The sequence below is a fragment of the Fukomys damarensis genome, unplaced genomic scaffold (genome assembly GCF_012274545.1).
Source record: "Fukomys damarensis isolate Sample0158 unplaced genomic scaffold, DMR_v1.0_HiC HiC_scaffold_16, whole genome shotgun sequence".
Lineage (NCBI taxonomy): Eukaryota > Metazoa > Chordata > Mammalia > Rodentia > Bathyergidae > Fukomys > Fukomys damarensis.
The window spans coordinates 48,500,126-48,521,905 of record NW_022900928.1 but is presented as its reverse complement, the minus strand read 5'-3'; positions in this window follow the sequence as shown (position 1 = coordinate 48,521,905).

The window sequence follows — 21,780 nt, the reverse complement described above, 5'->3', positions numbered from 1 at the left end:
ATATATATATATATGTATGTATATAATGCGAAAGAGATTGTTGACACTGTATGGAATTCATATGTATCCAGCAAGACCACTAAAGATGATAGGAGACTCAAGGCTAACTTGGAAAATAAATTTCATTGTGCTGAGAAATCTTTCACTCCTGACACAGGTTACCATCATTAGGCTACCTTATATTTACTACATCATGCTTGAGTAAGTAATTTCTGAGAAAGATTTTTTAAAAATTAGAAAAATGGTGGCACCATTTTTTCTGGAGCCTCAAATTATATTTTTTCCTCTGAGGAATTTTGATAGTTAACATAAGTATTTCATTTCTTTGATTCTCTCAATCAAACTTCCTGGTTGATATGTCATCTGGGTTCATGCAAAATAAAGAGACTGACTCTGTGTTTTGTTGTTTCTTGTTCACTCAAATGTCTCAGGTTTTGTGTTATAAGATTGCTGTGTTGCAATCTATCAACTCTTTCAAATAAAGGATGGATGAATTCTCAGTAAAAATATATGAACCAAATACTAACTCTGATTTTTATTATTTCAAAAGTGAAATAAAGAATATCAACTACTAATTTTGCATAATAAAATAATCCTAAGTATTTTAAATAATCAAATACATTCCCTTCACTTAAAAAAATGTAAAAAATACTGTCAAGTCTCTGTCCTCTTTTTGTGAGTTGCTAAGGAATTGATAAATAGACAATGGATAAATATTAGAAAATCTATTTTGAGAATTTAACAGTGTGGTTTTGTTTAGTTTTAATTTTGTGTAGGAGGACGTTGATATTTTTAAAATTTCTTTGTAAATTATAGTATTTAAAAATATCAAAAGTTGAAGATAAACTTGTAAAATAAAAGAAGAAAAATTTAAAACAATATATTGTCCAGCATGACAGTAATTCTTATTTTAGTTGTAAATTTTACAGTTTATCTTCCTGTCTACTGCAATAATACATTCTACACTAACCTTGGATTTTCCTGTTAAAGGACAGGAATGTACTAAAGTAAGATTAAAAGTATTGACTTTAGTTTTAGAAGCAGAGGGGAGAAGGAGATGGGAACAAAAATTAATGATGATTGGCAGTATAATTCATTGATGGGATCGATGAAAACCCCTAAGAAGGAGAAATAAAGCCAGCTGATAGCATCTGTGTCCAGAGAATGAATAAACTTGGCCTGAATTTGGGGCCTCAGGAAATGATAAATCCATAAAATTGTGAGCCAATATGACAAGAATTTCTGGAATTTTCAGCTAATTTCATAGAAGTCATCTGAAAGAGACCAGTAGAAGATGTGACTAGAATGGGGGACAAGATTTAAAATACAAAGGGCCAAGCATGCTTTTCAGTCAATATTTCATTCTTTTTAACACACTGGGAAGATCAATCATTTTTATTCACACTGAAAAATGATTTCATGCACTATTTTATTTCCCAACAAGATTGTATGACTATTTAAGGATTTATTTTAGGATAGAGGACAGTACATGAAGTTATATAATTATAAAGATTGACTATCATAGAAGAAATTTTAAAAGTTTTCAAATTTACAAACCTGGATTATTTCACAAGTAGTAAAACTCTTAAACTATACATTTCAGTACCATTTCAAATATTCCAATAAATAAAATTTGAGATACAATTACCATATATTACAAAACTAGAATATACATAATAGAAACTAAAAAATCCAGAGCACAAATATACAAAGGAAATGCAATCTTATGATATTAATATCATGATTATGCTTTCTCCATAGGTCCAGATAAGTCATTTTCTCCATAGGTCCAGATAAGTCATTTTACAAAATTCAATAAATATCACCATTAAGAATTCACAGGCAAAATCAAAGAAATAACAACTAGAAAATGTAATTAGTGCAATAGAAATAGAAGAATAGATGTGAACTACTTTATCATGATGACTGTGAGTGTGTGTATAAACAAAAAGCCATCATACTTAATAATGAAATTTTAGAAGGACTTCCATTAAGTCAAGATTCCCCTATCAGATTATTATATAATATGTTTCTGAGGCATGCAGTTAGAAAACTATTGGGAAACAGTTAAGTGATTAATGCTTGTCTGGAGAATGATAAATAAGCTAATTGTGGGTTCCATTTTATTTATTTATTTATTTATTTTGGTACCGAGTATCAAACTCAGGCCCTTGCACTTGTGAGGCAGGCACCAGAACCACTAAATTAAATCCCTGGCATAAATAAGCTAATTGTAAGACATCTATACAAAGGAGTATCACATAGTTAATGAGATGGGAGGAACATATTGAGAATATACTCCTAAGTGAAATAAAAATGTCACACATGTATAAATACCGAATAGTTTCTCTGGTGTGAAAAACTATAATGGTACATAAGGTCCTAATGATATAAGTGACAATGTGAAATAGGAAGAAAGGGGCTAAAGGTGTAGGGGAAATGGGAAGGGTAGGGGAAAGGTAATAAGAGAAAAGAAAAAAATAGGAGAAAATGAAAAAATGGAAATAAAGTATTTGTTGGGGAGGGGAGGTGGGGTGAAGGGAAGGCAGGGACAAGGGGAAAAAATGAGAACCAAGACCTGTCATGTAGAGGTACAAGATCCCAACAATGAATGTAATTGTACTGTATACCTAAAATGTACCAATAAACTCAATGAGAAAAAGAAAAAGATTTTTATGTGCTGGTATAGAATGACTCATACAGTAAGTGAAAATAGCAAGATTCAAAACAAATGTGCGTAGTCAAAACCTATTTCTCTAAAGATGCATATGCATATTAATATGCTAATGCATGCATGGGAAATTTGGGATTGCACATACATATCTATGTATAAACATGCACAAGCTACTACTCATTCGGCTTACTTTTGGTAATGGAACTGGGATTATAAAACATGTTTCCTTTTTTATTTTATTTATAATAGCATATGTAATTTAGTCCTTTCAAAGAAATTACTTAAAATCCATGAATTCATGTTATTTGAATACTTTGGGCTTTAATATTCTTTCCACACCGAAATTTTCATACTTTATACTAGTTAAATAACAAACTTCCTGTTTCATAACATTTGCTTTCACAACTCAAGACTTATTGTGTTGTTTATCTATTTTTAAATTATTTATATTTTTATTGTAGTTTAAAATTGATGCTATATGTATGGAAAAACAATGAGTTTTAAGATAAAATTACTAATATCTTATGCTATATATATTACTGTTGAGTAGTTGAAAGTCAAGTAATTTAAGTTTTGAAAAGTTAATAGTCAAGAATAATAGTATTGGGGGTATATAGTTTACAGATGAAAGGTATAGATCATTGCTTCTAAACATTAGCACAAGGATTGTCTTCAGTCATCTCTAATAAAATAGTTTAATTCCATATTCCCATTTCTACATTATGCTCAGGCATATCTCTGGTTTCGTTATGAATGATAAAAAATTTGAAACATGGGCATTTTATCTAAGACTTCTGAATTGGAGAATGTTTCTGAATAGCTTTCAGAAAGAATTTTGTTTCTCTTGAGATTCAAAAAAGCAGAGATGGTAATAAAAATGAAATATTTAGAGGTACAGTGGCCCCTTGACTTATGAACTCAATTCATTCATAAGGGCTGGTTTTAACTCAAGTTAGTCAGTTGAAGGCTCAGCCTTCTCTACACAGCCTTCAAAGTCAAAGTCTTTCTCCTGTATATAGGCAGATCTCCGTGTCCCTAGAAAGACAGTGGCCCAGGAATCTCAATTAACCCTACACAGGAAAGGATATTGTAATGTTCCTTACAGAACAGCTAGTGTTTGGGTTGTAACTCAAGACTTTGTCCATAAGTTAAAACTAAAACTCTGGTGGTAACCCAAGTTGTTCATAGGTCAGGCCAGTCATACCTTGAGGCTTCACTATAAAATAAAATGAATACTTGAAAATTAGCTATCACAATTAATTATGGCTTCTCTCCAACACCTACCAAATTTATTGAGATCTTCTGAAATCCATACGTAAATTTTCAGTTTGAGAATGCTTGTCTTAGGCAGATGATTTAATCATTCATTACTACTAAGACAAACTTCTCCCAGTTTAAATCCATGTCTCAGAAAATATATTTACATGAAACAAGTTAACTTCCCATGAAATCTTGTATTGACAACCCTAAACATTATTAACTGTTACTGTATTTTTTGTTGGTTTTGAATCTGTTACACAAAAGAAAGACTTCCATATACTTTTTGATAAAGTGAAAAATCAATTACTAAAAGTGGTAAATTGGAGAAAAATCCTTGTACTACTACTCATTAACCCAAATGTACTAGTTAAAATGCAGATGCCTAGGTCATGCACACTGTGTAACAATCTGACTTCACCAATGACTTGTTATAGTAACTATGTTTTTATAAAGAACTATTTTCTAAATTCAATGAAACATCAGGCCATTTCTTTAATGAACTCAGTAAGATGTTACACGAAATTGTTGTGTAACATAAAATTCAAACTCTTCATTTCAAATATTTGATATCAAAATAAATTATACCTATCACTTATATTTACCAAATTATCTACCCAATTATTCTTTACTCCCTATCATTTTTATTTTCGTAGACATGATGATGGTTTGTAAATATTTTGGGTTACTTATTTCTTTTACCTTACCTGCTATACTTAGGCATTTTAGTACAGAGTATGTTTATTCTATGTGTTTTTAGAATACCAAAGAAAAAGTAAACTGATAAGAATTCAGTCTTTAAAAAGAAACATATTCATTTTATATCAGTCATACAAAGCTACAGAGTGATATTGGAGCAGTGGTTAAAATGCTCATGTAAGTAGAATAATGGTATTATTTAACATATTTGGGGAAGGAAAATCACTGGCTTTCAAACACACTGAACAAAAATCAAATATGTTAACATACATCATTGCAATGTGTTGTGTGTAGAGAGAATTCTATAATTATTTTATGAAAATTATAGTAATGTTGAAGTTTCTATAGCATAGCTAACAAAAATTAATACTTGGTAATTGTCTGAGCACATTCAACTGTCATTATTAAGAAACACAATAAAAATAAAATAACAACAAAACCTCCCTGACCTACATCTAAATTAAATCACTGAATTTGCATACAAAAAGTGAAAATAATGGTAGGAATCAATGGAAAGTTCAAGAAGCCACAGTCAATAAAAACATAATTTGTTATTTTTGAAGCCCAAGATACCAATTATCATTATGTTAAGATCATTTCACAAATGCTGGAAATTATTTGAACCTGAGTTCTCTATTGAACTTCACTAACATTCAAATCAGTCGACTCAAAAATCAGAGTCAATTGAAGATAGAAATAGCAAGTTACTTACAAAGCTTTTCATTTTCAAGATGCACCCTAATCTCCCACAATCAGAACATTGTTAACTTCCACTTTGCTGAACCTCTATGTGTCACATGTAAACCTCGTTTGTTTCCTTTGCCTATACGTTGGTGATTTCAGAATAAATTGTGTCGAGATTTTTGTCACACCAGTTAGTACTTCAATATAAAGGAAATATAGATGTTATATGAAAGCATGTTAAAATAATGAAAGAGAAAAGTTTTCAATTTGCCTCTGCAATGCAAATGAATCCAGATTGTTTATGCTTAAAATTCATTTTGGATTTGAACCACCAAAATGGTTTCCATACACAGAATATTTATTTGGGCCCTCAAATTCTGAATTCTAAAAGTCTCCCCGGGGATAGAGATAAAGAAGATGCTGATCTAAAAATTAAATCTTAAGGTGCAGAACACTAGTAAAATACAAATATGTATCTCAGATATGTGTATGTTGGGGGATATTTTTCCTGTCCTACTAAAAATACCCATTGGTAATCAGTTAGCAAAGTAAAGGAATATAATTACTGAACTTTATTGATTATTTATTCTTATTTTTCCTATTTTTATTTAGCATAATACTTTCTTTATCACCAAGCTCCAGAAAGAACTTATTACAGCTTTGTATTCTGAATAAACTTTAATCATTTATTCCTTCATTCAACAGTAGCAAAATATAATGAATTTACTGTATGACTTTGCCACTTGCTACAAAACTACAAAGATTATTAAATTTGTACTATTATTAAGGTTTTAAAATTTAGTTCAGGAAAGAAATCTTCAGAGAATAAAGAAAAGGGTCCGTGCCATCATAAAATTATGTAGCAAGTGGAGAATAGATTTATTAATTCCATTTTAGAGAAAAAATTTGAAATATATCGAGATCAAACTACTTACATTTGTGAAAATAGCAGAGCTGATGATCTAGCCCGAATTATTTGAATGTAAATTATTCCATCATGGCATTTTGTTATAGGGTGATAGGTAAACATCTTCAAAGCAAAGAGAGCAGGTAGTAAAAATTATTTTATGCTTTTTAAAAAAAAATTTCTTGTGCTCGCTTCGGCAGCACATATACTAAAAAAAAATTTCTGATGGTCACATGATGTCCGATTTAGCCATCACAGCTGAAAGAAAAGTTTACTAGAACTGTTACATGGGACATTCAGGGCAACCACAGTTCTCAAAGATAGGAGAAAAGAGAATGCAACACACCAAGTAAGAAATTTCTAGCTGTTTGTACTTTCTCTGTCATTTCTGTTGTGTTTTTAGATCTCTGTAGAAATGAACATATTCCTACGAACATCTTCCCTGGTGCACAAATACAAGAAACCTTGTTGCTGAAAAGTTTGTCTCTTGAAAATTGTTGCCAAGTGAGTTGTATGAATATTTCATTTCATCTAGATAAAATTAATTGCTTAATGTTGTGACTGTTCAGGAACATGAAGTTGAAATTCAATGTATTAGTGAATTTTTCAAAATTCTTTCCATTAATGATTTCTAGTTTTACACAATTTTTGTTGGAAAAGATAGCGTACACAGCTTCTGTCTTTCTAATTTGTTATGACTTGGTTTCTGGACTAAAATATAACATACTGAAGAATGTCCTGTAGGAGGTTAAGAAATGTTTTTTTTTTTTCCTGTGCTGTTGTGTGGAATGAGTAGGTGATGTCAAATCTATTCGAAGTCCGATGTATCTTTATTGATTGTCTTTCTATATCATGTGTTCACTGCTGAAAGTAGTGTGCTTAAGCCACTTATTATTTCATTATAGTCTCTCTTCATATCTATTAACATTTCTTTTAGATTGTATTTTAGGTTCTCCCAAGTTAGATGAGCATACATTTACAATTACTGTATTATATTGTATATATTATAGTGTATTGATTCATAAGTATATAATAACCTTATTTGATTTGTTTTAAAGTTTTGATATAACCTATTTTATCTCATATAACTACTCTTGCTCTCTTGTTGTTTACATTTTCAAAAATTATCTTTTCTATTCCTTTAATTTGAATCTATAGGTATAATTAAAATGAAGTCACCTTTATAATCTTATTGAGTATTCCTTTACAATTTTTATTCTGTCATCTGACTGTTAAACTTAATCAAATTACAGTGAAGTTAGTTATTGATAGTAAGGATTTATTACTGTCATTTAAAATATTGCTTTCTAGTTGGATTATACATTTTTGATCCTTTCATCCTCTTTTACTTTTATTATAATTAAATGTTTTTATACAGTGATATGACTTGATTCCCCACTTTTTTATCTTTGAGTGCTTTTTTTTTTTGCCTTGTGATTATCATGAAGCCCACAGAAAATATGGTCCTAAGCTGTCTTAAATTGATAATATAATTAACTTTCACAATATTAAGAAATCATTATGTTCTATGCAACATTTTGCATCTTTTTATATTTTATATAACAGAAAATTATTATAGCTAATTATTTTAAAGTAATTTTTTTCTTTTAACATTGAGAATAAAAATGAAGTAATTTACACAACATCATGACAGTATTAGACTACTCTGAATTTACTATGGACTCATTTCTACCCTGAGCTTCTCTCTCTCAGCCCCAGGTCCATCACACAACTCTCACAGTGCCCATGGCGACAGCTGTTGATGAGTGGTGCTCATAGACTGGCCAGGGAAGTGAGGCCTGGGACATGATGATACAAGGAAAGACATGGCTCTGGGTTTCAGGATGGTGATAATAATAGCACTCAGTTTGTAGGCACCCCCACTGCTAACTGTCAGAGTATGCCAAGGTTAGATGCTTGTGGAGAAAGCAGCCAGGGAGTCAGGGATAGCAGTCCCTGATGCACAGAGTTACACTGGTTTGGGGGTCTGTAGAGATGCTTTCTTTTTTCACTTATTTCTGAATAATGTTCAGTTATTTCTTTTCCATTGCAGTTATTTCTGTATGAATATACTAGTTTCGTTTTTCAAACTGTTTTAGATAAAGGATATCTCCTACTCTGTAATCTTATTGAGGTTATTTGATACTTCATTTATTTTTTTATCCATAGTAAAATATTTTGACAAATTTTCTGTGGCTATAAGGTGCTAAGTCTTCTGAGGCCATGCAAAGAATGTGAAGTTAGATAATTAGATTTACTAATATTTTCTGTTAAATTTTTAAAACTAATAGCACAACCTTGAATTGCAGTCTTTGTTTCATAAAGCAAGTAGAGAATAATCAGGCAGAAATTGTTTGCTCTCTTTTGTTTAACTTGCTAGTTAAACAGACAGCTAGTTGCTGTCTGTTTGTCATCTGGGTAAGTACTCAAAATACTGAGTTTTGCAAATTTGTAGGTAAAGCTGGTTGTAAAATGTTCATCTATATCACTAAGATTTCTTACTATTTATTTTTGCTGACTACACTGGCAGTAGCAATGCCTGATAAAAAATTCTGGAGAGAAGATAGGTTTTGTTGTTAGCAACGTCAAGATTTCTTTGTTGTCATAAATAAGTTATTTCTCAATAAATGACAGTCTATTTGGGCAAAAATGCCTGCCTGTATTTGGGTGGTCTATATTTGAGCAAAAAATTGGGGCAGAAAAATACTTAAGAGTCTCAATATTGCTTGTTTTAAAAACCATTTTCGGTTACCTGAAGAAGTGTGTATATAAGCATTCATGCACTTTGTGGGTATCTTATGATTTCTGATTAAAATTAAACATAAATTAAAGGGTTATAATAAATGACTTCTCTCTTTTATATTCCTCTGTTTGAGTGTAGGAAATAGACAGATGTCATAAGGATTAAGTACAAAATATTCCAGATGGCCAGAATAATTTTCACAATTCACAATTTGCAATTTATATAAACAGCATATCATTAAAATGAAACTGAAGCAACAAACATTAATTTAATTGATTGAAAGGCTCATGAAACATATGTTCTCCCTTTTTCTTTTATAAAGGCACCTGAGGAATCAGAAATGGCAGACAAAGATATCAACATCTTCATTGCTCTGTAGTTTTTAAAATGTATGATAATACTGTTTCCTTCAAATGTGTTTTTCTGTGAAGGGTGTCCTGGAAAGTCTCTTCCTTACTGGGACCACTTATGCTGACCTCTTCTAGATTGCTGTTTGTTGTTCCCTAGAGTTGAGAAAAAAAATCCAAAATTTCACACAATTTATGTCACAGAGAAAATTTTTAATGTGGGAAAGAGAACATTTAGCATATTAAAACAGTTTGGATATTAATAACAAGACAGAAATCATAAGGTCCTTATATTTGCTTTATTGGGGTCTGAGACACTAATAAATTCAGTGAATGGGTTTGTACTCAAGTGAGGAAACTTCTTTCATTCTTATTTTGGTTTGCTTTTTCAGAGATAAACATGGAAGTAATTTTTTCAGTGGGAGTAAACTCATACTATGACATTGGGAATCCTATTTTTTTGGAGTTATTAACAGTTACTCAATATCATTGAAACGTCATTTGAACTTACTCCCTTTCATTTACCTTAGCTCTCTTTTTTTTAAGAAATGTGATATTGAATTTTAAGTATGTGTAACATGGATATTGCTAATGTATAAGCAAAAATAAAAGGCTTAGATATCAATGAAAATATTTTAGACATAGAATAGAAAAAAATGTGTTGAAAAAAACTATTGTTTGGCTCAAACACATGGAACCAAGAGTAAAATTTGAGTTTCCTTTATAATAAACAAGCAACAAACAGAAATTTACCAGCTAAAATCTTAATGCTAATTCTTGTTTAAGCCTGCCAAATTAAAGAAAGAAAATATAGTTTAAGACATATACTGCATCAGTTTTTAAATTCATCAATCTCAGTTGGAGGGTAAATTCAAAATTTGAATAAGACTTGAGGTTCTGGTTAGGCAAAATTCTATTTACCTCTGGCTGATATACATGCCGTCTTTCCAAGAACTTCCTTTACTGGAGGGTTTCATTTAATTTTAATTTTAATTATGCATTATGCATTTAATTATTATTGCATTTAATTTTAATTTGTGAGGATTCTATCAATAGAATTAGGCTTTATGTGATTAATTTATGAAATTGTTCTAAGATACAAAGAGTTGGTCTTTATTCTAAAAAAGTGAAATTTGCAAGAAAGCAATTTTGGGCGTATTTAGTTTGGGAAAATGAGATTCATAATAGAAAGTTTGATTTGTACTACTAGCTGTGACAAAAAAGAAACACTGCGTCACAGTCATACTTTTTCAAGAACCAAACTAAGATTTTCCACCCTCAAGACTCCATCCTGATGAACTATATTACTCCCTATATTACTTAGGGTTTTGTCAATGTCATTAAATACCTAAAAAAGTCGATTAAGAGGAGAAAAGACTTTGGCTCATGGTTTCAGAGGTTTAGTCCATGTTAGCTGGGTGAAAGCAGAAGCATTACTGTAGAAGGAATTTCCTAAGGAAGCTGCTGAAGTCACAGTATCTGGGAAGCAGAGAGCAGAGGAGGAGCCAGAGAGGAAGAGTCAGCGAGCTGATATAGCCCCAAGGTCACCCTTCATGACCCACCAAGACACATTCAGAAGTGTACTTTAATGATTTCCTCTCTCAAGCCAATGGAGTTAATAATCAGGATTAACTCACACATTGACTACACCAGACTGAAAGTAAAATCTTCTCTCTTTCTCCCTTACAGATAAACCTGTACACACACACACACACACACACACACAAAAACAGCTATGTTTGCAGATATTCTGTAATTAATGGAAAACAAACAAACAGGTATGGCAGTGCATAGCTGCAGTTCCAGGACTTGGGAGGCTTCATCAGTAGAATTGAAAGTTTGAAAGTTTGACTTCCTTGGCAACTTAGGAAGAACTTGTTTGAAAGTAAATGAATGAAAAAAATATTGAAGGGAGAAGTAAGGAGTAGATTGAATTGGGAAGCCAAAGACTAAAGAAAGGTCATCTCAAATAAAATGTTTTAATGTGATATACATATGTAACTCAAGGGAATAGTAAAAAAGTAGAATCAAGACTTGCCATGTAGAGGTACATGATCCCAATGAATGTAACTGTACTGTATCCCTAAAATGTACCAATAAGCTCAATTAAAGCTGAAAAAGTTCAATGAATGTAACTGTACTGTATCCCTAAAATGTACCAATAAGCTCAATTAAAGCTGAAAAAAAGTAGTTTCATAGAATAAATAAATTTGAAAATGTGGCTTATCTGTGAATAATGTTCACTTAACTACAATTATATATACTGATTAGTATAAAATATAAAATTACTTTAGGTGCATAAACAAATAAATTGTTTGACATGACTTTCAGGGAACTCTGTATATTTTAACAGGTAGCCAAGAGATTATGAAGTGGGAAAGAATAGTGGAAATAGAAAGATATGACCAATACTGAAAAGCAGCTAAAAGAGTAGAAAACTCACCTTTGGAGACTGAGAAATAAATCAGAAGAAAGAGAGAGGCCTGAGACTGTTTTGTTTTGTTGTTTTGGAGGAGGAAATGGTCAAATTGGAAAGAAGAATTCAGTCTCCATATGAAAAAAAAAACTGTTTTAAACAAACACCCACTGCAAATGTAAAATTTTGGGTATATTGGTAAATTTGTGCTAAAGGATATCAATGAAAACATATTGTATTTGACAATTGTGAACTTAGAATTTAAGAGGTGCATTATACAGAAGTAATAAAAATAATCTGTGTCTATTTAGACATCCAATAAAACAAAATTGGTAATGAAAAATAAAATGTGATTTATGAAGTCACAGTTTGACATCAAGTATTTATGAAATAATTCAAGGACCTCCATAATGTCTCTTTGGCACTAAGTTCAGGATCCATTTTCTGAAGAGCTTAATCTTCAGTGTTATCTATCAGGTAAATGTTAAAATGTATATTGAACATTTGATTGGAACAGAGACATATACTGCATAGCATGATAGCATGGGCAACCTTCCCCTGTCTAGGAAGAAAAGAGTATGAATTGATTACTTTGCCTTATCTTTCTTTAAAAAAAAGTTGAAGCAATAGTGGAATTCACTATTTTAACAGTTATTTAGTGGCCTCCTGCTATGTTTCAGATATTTTGCATTTTCATGATCAGATATAGTCTTGAAATAGTATATAAAATAGGACTGCTTCCTGAGAACTTGTGACTTATAAAGAATAAATATAATTTAAAGACAAGACTAGAATACTTGAGGGATTATTATGTTTTCTTCTCTTCATTGAGCCCATCCTAATAATTAGCTAATAGTAAATGTCCTATATATACTACCTCATTGAGTCATAATAATACTGCTACAAGTTAATTATCCTCATTTATAAATAAGAAACTAAGGCTCTGAAAGTTTAATGAGGTCATTTAACCAAGACATTAAAGTCAGTCTTTGAATAAGGTAGAAATGATGATTTTGTCAAAGCTGTTGAGAGTTTAAGATTAAAATCTGTAAGTTATTTGATGTGAAAATGTCAGTCACAAACTTTAATAGATAGTATTTGCATATTTAATTACGGATGAACTATATAAGAATGGTATATTTAGGGCAAAGACAATAATCATTCTATGTACATAGAGTGTTGTCAGTGGGGAGTTGAATCATTGGAGAGAATTAACAACAGAATAGAACATACATAGAAGCAGTAAATATAAACAAGTTTTTTGGAAATTGCCTATATGGTAAAACAGATAATCATTCAGTTGTAGAAGTGGTCTAAAATAATATGCTAAGGGAGTGTTTTATAAATTGGGTAATTAATTTGTATTTGTGTTAAATTTAATATGTGCAATAGAGAAGGAAACAATGGTACTAAAATAACAGAGATAATTGCAAGTGTGTAATCCTTGAGTAGCAAGATAATGGAATGCAATGAACAATTTATAACAGACTTTAGCAAGAAGCAGAATAATTCGAACACAGAAGAAGGAAGAAAGATAAACCCTGTGTGGATAAAGCTTGTCCAAACAATGATAAATTTTCTGACTGAGTAGGCTAATTTTGTTTTCTTACAGAAGCAACTATTAAGATAGACTAAGTGGGATTCTGTTGCAATGTACTACTTCCCCAGAATGAGAAGTTAAACACACCAAGGCACAACAGTGTTAATTTGAAGAGGGGACTGGAGATCTTAGCTTCAAAGTTGCAGTCACCACAGTCGTATATTTCTGCAAATGCAGTCATCTCAGTTGATGTAGGTTTGGCTTCTGTACCTAACAAATGAAGTAGCGTATTAGTTTGAAAAGAGTTGTTATGAAGAAGAGAAATATCCAGTAAAGAAGAAGAATATATAATTAAATTACTACAATACTAAACCACTTAAAAGAAGACGTAAGGAGAGAAGAAAAGGCAAAAGGAATTGTTGGAAATGACTACAAGTTGACAAAACTTTGAAGAAATTTTGACATCAGAGAAGTACAAGATGGCTCGAAGGTTAGGTAGTACAGAGAAAGAAAGTTCCTTAAAATACTACCCTAGAGGCTGTCTAATTATATTTTATTGTCAATGGACAGAAAAAATAGCCAAAGAAAAAGAAAGTAATATTTGGTGAACCAAAAGGCCATGAAAAACAATGAAGAGGAACAGATTACCAGGGTATTAGATGTTGAATGTTGTACAGGAGAAAGAAGAAATAAAATGCATGAGTGCATAACAAAAGGGAGGAGGAAGCATACAGAATAGCAAACCCATTGCTGGGTCTTTCAGTATGAAATGTGTAGAAGAAAAATATAAATATCAAGTGAGAAAGTGGAGACCCAGTTCCTTCAGCGAGCAACTTGGATTCCATCAGAGTAAGACAAACCATATACATTAGAGAGTAAATGTTGGATATTTCATAGATGATATTTTCTGAGTTTCTGGGGATGTAGTATGATTTTTATAGAAATATGTATCTCCTTCATATGTAGAAAAGAGTGCCTGTCAAGAGGATAGAGAAAAAATATATAATGATATGAGGATGATTTTAGAAGATCTAGGATATTTATGATTCTGATGGTAACTGAAACACAAATCCTATGAAACATGAATGGATCGTCTCTTAGAAGGATTATATCTTAAGAAGCTATCTCTGAAGAATTCACTGGTTTTTAGCTCTGATCTTCAATGAGTCATAAGTAACAAGGCAGGATGAGAGCAAACACTTCAGCATGTGGGTGGATTCAGGAAGCTGAGAGACAATCGAAGTGAGGGACAAAACGTGTATGTGGATAGAAACACAAGAACCTGTATCATACAAAATCAGAGTGGGACAAAAAGTTCTGTTTCAGTGTCTTAGTAACCAGTCACTCTCTTACAGCTGCATGTCTTAAGTAAAGAATATATTTCCAACAATGTATATATAGATGGGTCCCCCCGCCTCTTCCTCTTTCCATCTACATTGGTTACTAGAATAGTGAAAAAGAGGAAATTCATATCATTCAATTTCTGTTTCTTTTTATTTTGCCTTTTTGCTACAATGCCAGTGAGCTGCTGCTCTAGATAATCACATCACATTCCTTGTCATCTTGTTAGTTTATGCTATGACAATGTTTTTATAGCTTAAATCTGTTCTTGAAATATGTACTGTGAATCTTATCCAATAATAGATATGCAAATTAAAACTTTCCAAATTATTAGATACTTTTTAGTTAACCTAATTTTAACTCTTTTGAAAAAGATAAAAATGAGATAATGTTACTTCAATAGCATGGAATTTAAAGAAATAAAAACTATTTTATAATAGACACAATTATCTTCCAGATGTACAACATATTTGACTGAATATATTGAATCACTTCACAGATTTTTATTGGTAATATTTTAAAGTTTTAGTTATTAAAATTTATTTAATGATAATGATGTTTAATTTTGTGTCAGACTGACTGAACTAAGGATGTCCAGGTAACCGGGAGAACATTATTGCTGAGTGTGTCTGTGAAGATGTTTCTGGAAGAGATGGAGACCTTCACTGTCAGTGGTTTGAATGTAGACAAGGCTTATACTATGAGCTTTACTTCTTGTCAAACCACCAGACTTACACAAAGCCATATCACTGATTTATAAGACTTTCAGCTAGCAGGGAGCATATTCTAGAACTTTTCATCCTCCATAATCCCGTGAGGTAAACCTTCATAGTAAATTCCTTTCCACATACAGTTAAATATTCTGTCGATTCTGTTTTTCTTAAAAAACTCTAATATGTTGAATAATTCAATAAAACTATAAGGCCACTTTAATAGACCTAAATTATTGATAATTATGATTAATGAGGTAAAATCATTAAATTATGATGGATAGGATTTTGTGTCTTTTATTTTTTAATTGGCTTCAGAATGCAATGTATTCTACGTATTTGTCTATTTCAAATTTGTGAAAACATGAATTTATACTGACAAGCAAATGCTTATGATATTTTGGTAAATAATTTGTCTTATATGTTTTTTTTAATACAACTTAAAAAGACACTGGAAGAATAAAAAATAAACTATTAATTTTTTAGTTAAATAAAGTATATAATTTGAATGTAGTCTAACAGAGAAAGTGTATCTCAGAATTATAAAAGAGACACAATTAATTATAATATGAATGTTACAAGGAATTTTAAAAGTGTTTACCTGGTTTACACTCCTCCTGTTCTAGACAATAGGACCTTGCATCCTGAACTGGTTTATGTGTTCCATCTCTCAATGTCTCAATCCTATGAAAATTCAAGAATCCTACCAGCTCAGCTCCCCATACCTACACATGCCAGAATTTAAATCCAACTGAACACTTAAAGAATCTATAACGTACAAAAAGAGGAGCAGTTGAACCAAAAAATGATTTCTCAGAAAAAAGTTTTTACTATGGTTAGCTGACCAAACTGACAAAAAGCCACTCCCAGCTCATACCCAACATATCCTCCTTTACTGTCTTGCTCTTGTAAATGGCTGCATTCTCAGAATGTGGTAATCCCTACTTTCCTGCCATATGAAAATGAGATGAACTTCTGTGTACTTTTCTATCCAGTCATGTAAACTCAATGTAACTTCCTTAACCAATGATCTGATGATAAATGCCTGGCTTATGTATCCAAGTCCCTCTTCTCTTGACCCATATAAACCTCGTTCACTGCCAGATCCCAGCTGACCGTTTTGTGGAGGAATCCCCAGTCAGTCAGCCAGCATAAAAACTATGCTTGCTTCCAACCTCGGGGTGCGTTCCCCATTCTTCTTGGTCTGATCCCGCTAAACCACTAAGAGCTATAACACTATAAATGACAAGTCTGCCACAACATTCTAACTAGTTTAAAGCAGGAATTGTTTTGTCAGTTTATCATATTGTAGACGAGAGAAGATAGTAATTGTAATTATTAATGTATTCTTAAGAATGCAAAGTGCTTAAGAAATCAAAAGGAGAATACCAATTCTTATATACGTGGGAGATAACTTGTAGATGAGAGAAGATAGCAACTATTAATCTATTCTTAAGAATGCAACTTGCCTAAGAAAGCATAAGGAGAATATCAATTCTTTTATACATGGAAGACAACTCATTTCTTCAATTATTATTTACCTTCAAACATCTGGCACAACTTTGACAAGTACCACAAACAACGTCACTTGTTGAAATGAAAAACATAAAGAAAGGTATACAGGTGATCACGGTATTCATTACAATTATTATTTTTAAATAAATTGTCAAAAGTTCAGACCATAAAGTCTAAGTTTTAAGAACAGAACAACTTTTATTTTTTGCAAAATATGTTGTATACTGGTCTCCAGTAGACCACTACACAATGTTTAAAAGAAAAAAAAGGGCATGAGAGAACCGAATGCAGCACGGTTTCAAAATTGCCCATTGAATTATCTTAAAAGTTCCAGCAACCCAGGAGGAGGATTTCAAGTAATTAATTAACCAATTAGTTAATCCATTAAAGCAGGTAAACATTTTAATTAGAGACAAATTGAATTTTGAAGGACATATGAAGTTTCACAGTAAGTAACAACTGAAATAATGTAATCAAAATATTGAAGCTACAGAATTAAAACTGATTATAGAAAGTATCTTAAGGAAACTAATAAGCAAATTATTGAAAATGTAATTCCATACTTTTCAATTAAAATAAATTCCATAAACTACTTTTTGACCTATTATATATGATATTTTATTTCTTTGATTCATACAAAATTACTGAACTAATATGTTTCTAGGAAGCAGGCTTAGTATTAAAGTATACACCATAGAAATAAAAATAGTATATATATATATATATATATATATATTTAATATCTTTCTGAAGGGTACTATCTAATATCTAAAATTATTATCACATAATTAAAGTTCATAATGTCACAGGAAATATGAAATATATCTCCCAACATGTTAACTGTATGATATGCCAACTTCTTGTTCTCTAAAATCAAAGAATGACTCCTAGCAATGATGGAGGTTAAATGTACAAAGATATTTATTGATAGGAAAGCTCCTGAGGAACAGAAGTGGTGCTGAGTGGGTAACCCAAGGACCCCACCTTACAGAGCAGTTTTATAGGATGAAACCCACATGGGTACAAAGTAGGACACAGCCATTAATATCCAATAAGGTTACAAATGTTAGTCATTTAGGTAATGGTGGTCCATTTGTAAAGCAAGTCACGTAGAAAGCGTGGATCCAAAGAAGAAAGATTGTCCTAGGAGGTGGTGGGTCCAGAGGTCTGTGGTTACCCCCAGGGTGGTCAATGCCTATTTATAATTCACTGAGCCGAGTTCTTTGAAGAAGTATGCCGATCTGGTCTTCTGGTCTCCATCTTCAGGCCTGGTTTTCAGCCAATGTGCAGCTGTGGTGTGTTTCACCTTTGTCCTGGCCTTCTTGAGGAGTCCTATCTGACTGCCTATAACATTTTTACTTAGCTCATCTATCTATAATAATAGATCAGGTTGGTTTTGTGAAAAAAATTTAATGATGTTGATGCTATTGCTGGTGATGAGTTACTAGAAAAATATCTGAACCTCTTTATCTACATAATATACTTCTTTCTCCTCATGCATCTTACTTGATAAGCTCTGATGTTTTTGTTGCTGTTATTCTCAGACATATGTTCTTTTGAACCTTTTCCAGTTATTTCTCAGTTTAGTTGTTCATGGTTTTCCCAATGTATATCCATAATTGTCATCCTCGTGAAATATTTTACAGGCATGGTAGTTTTCTTTTATTAATTCAATTTAAAGTTTGATCCTTAATTAGCAAATAATTAACAAATAGCCAGGCACAGGATAAATATCATATGATATAATTTATTTGTGGAATCTAAAATAAAATGAATTTGTAGAAGTAGGAGAATGTTTGCTACAAGAGGCTGAGCAGGAGCAAGTCCTCCCTAACCCATTCTTTCCAGGATGTCCTTGTCCCTTCTAGGTCCCTTCCCCATTTGATTGTCATTTAGTTAATATTACCTAAGTGACTATACTTGTTGTAATCTTATTGGTGAATTACAGTTTTGTCTGCCTCACAATTCCCCATTGTATCAATATTACCTAAGTGATGATAATTCTAATCTTATTGACTGTCGCTTTGTTCCACCTTGTATCCATCTTACTTCTTGGCTTTGCGCAATAAAATAGTTTTGAAAAGAAGGGTGGGTGGGCACCCACTTTCTCATCCTTCTTCTGTCTTTCTTAGACAAGAATGTATCTTTTCTTCAATAACCTCAGTTTTTCTAGAATTCATTCTTTGATTTTTAGAGAAAACAAACTCAGCATTTTAAATATCTGGTAGGTTAAGAGGCATAATATTACCATTACATTATTTGGATAATTTCCCCTATTTGGATTTCTTGGTGTCCCATGCCACTATTGTACCTATCTAGTCAAATAATTTTGGGACAAGAAATATTTTGCATTTAAAAACAAAATATAACTTGTAATCTAGCAAACACCCTTTGATAATGAATAGATTGAAGTAAGCCTTTCAATGTCTCAGACAACTTTCTTAATATAGAAGATTTCTATAGACAATTTCCTAAATATAGATTCAATCTGTAATGTTACAATTTTTTGTCTATGACTATATCCATATGCCTATTTTAGGAAATGAGGAACACACACAAAAAACCTAACCTACTCGGAGTTAAATGACAAGGGTCAGGGTGCCTATTCTGTTGAGCAGCCTTTAAAAATATTTGTGCCAAAAAAAGCTCGTGCCAATTTTTATTTTGACATTATATTACTTCATATTTATTGTTACTTAGAGAAGTGGGATAATCCCATTCTACTTAAGTTTAATAAAGTAGAAGGTAACTAATAGATTACAAAAACTAAGAAACCAATGAATAAATTTATTGAAAATCTATAGATGTAGGTGCAGAATCACCATTAATAATTAAATACATCACTCACTCATCTTCTTCCACAATCTATTTTCTCTTATGTAATGTTAACTGACTGCTGCCTGTGTCTTTCTATGTTCTTAAAATAATTCCCCATCAGCTATGGGATTCAAAGGCTCTAGCTGTCAGAAGAAACAAGTCCTCTTCACTAGAGTTCCAATAAAATTTCTGGGAGAGGCATCATATCAAGGTCATATCAGTGAGTCATGAAGCATGAGTTGTATGGAATTTTTCTCAAATAAAATCACTGGTTGTGTCACCTGAAACTAATTTGAAAAAGGAAAAGACATCTTCCAAACATGCTAAACAGGAAAAAAAGAATGTATCGAGCAAGATCAGAGGTTTAATTAAAAAAGCTTAATGACAAAAAATACATTTTCCCTCTTATATTTACCCTTTCTTCCAATTACAAATGGAAACAGACAACCCTTTGAATTCCAGAATAAAGTATGGTTAAGCCATACTTTATACATCTAAACCAATAATGCAAATTACATATATCTAAAACCATAGACTATGGTGTACTTAGCACACAGACAGTTATTCAGGTACTCACAACTGAATTAAGCTCTTCTTTTCTCCCGTTTTCGCTGGCAGTGAACAGTATGTCACCATCTGAATTAAATCTATCTAATTCCCCAAGTGTCTTGAGTTTTTTAAGATACACTAGTAAATGGACATCCAAGTGCAATAACAGGAATCACAGATAACATAAAAATTATTTTAAGAATATATCTTCCCAAAATCTTAAAACTATAGAACTGTTAACAACACTGTTGCAATATTTTAAATATTGTACTAGTGCTAGGATAGAAATGCTTTCAGTTATCAAAGAAAGGATTGGTTAAGTCTTCAAATGTCTTATCTCCAAAAACAGTCTTGTTCTGAGGTATGGAAGCATATGAACTCTGAGAAGAAACATGCACCTTAACCTATGTCTTAGGAACAGGTAAATTTCCAGTAAATCACACTGGTTAAATTTCAGTGCTTGTCTGTATTGTTGTAGGAGTGAGAAAAATTTGTGAGGGACACAGGCTTGTCTTACTTGTCAATCGTCGTTACAGTGTGATGAATTAATGACAGGTCAGTTAATCAAAAACATTCATAGAGAATTCAGTTTGCTCAAAGCACATACATACCCATTTATCATAGCAATAGGAAATACATTACTTTATCTTCTTCAATAATTGCTTGATTTTTTTGACAAAATTAAAATCCTGATGCAGTTTTTTTTAAATTACATTGTGACTTCCTTTGTCCATAGCTAGTAGAACAAATACATCTAGTTCTTCTGTTTCTACTTGACAAAAAATACAGATAAGAACATTAACTGAGAATAACATTGCATTGCTTTACATTTATAGGTAATTACACACATTCCTCATTCTGTTTATTTTTATTTAGTCTTTCAAATAGATCGAAGAGCTGAAAAAGACCTAGCTTAAGATCCTGGTGGTACTATATTTACTAGGTGCATAGTACTTAGCAAGAAATTTCATTTCTTTTAATATTAGTCCCTTTATTTTTAAAAGGAGGAAAAGAAATCATGCCAAATATGCAGGAGTTAGGTGTGGAAAAAGTGTGAATATAGATGAATAAAATCAATGGATGTAGAATAAAATGAAGGAACAGGTATGAAAAGATCTGAAATTTTAAATTGTTCATCCTTTTAAGTCTCTTTAAAATTGTTTTGTAAAATAATATGATGTGCATTATGGAAACCTGTAATGATATCGTGTGATAAATTGCGCGAAAGAATAAGAAGTGTATCACTCCTATTTTTCTAGTAGAATTTCTAAAGCATTTTCTGTTCTCCAGGAAATACTGTCTTGATATGCTAAGTAGAGAAGTCATATATTTAAGAGTCATTAATCTCAATTAGCTTTATTTTCCACCAGAAAGTTGTTCAAATGACCTTACCTATGCAAATTAGGCCTAATTACTTCCAGTAAAGGATCTGAGTTCAATTATCTGCTATCTTGGAGTTCAGCCAGTGTATTTTGTCCCAAATATTTCAAACCTTCAAGAACTCATTTAACATCTCTTTTAACAAAATGCCCCTTATGGCACTCAGAATCTATAGAACTGGTGAGATAACTTCATTTGTAA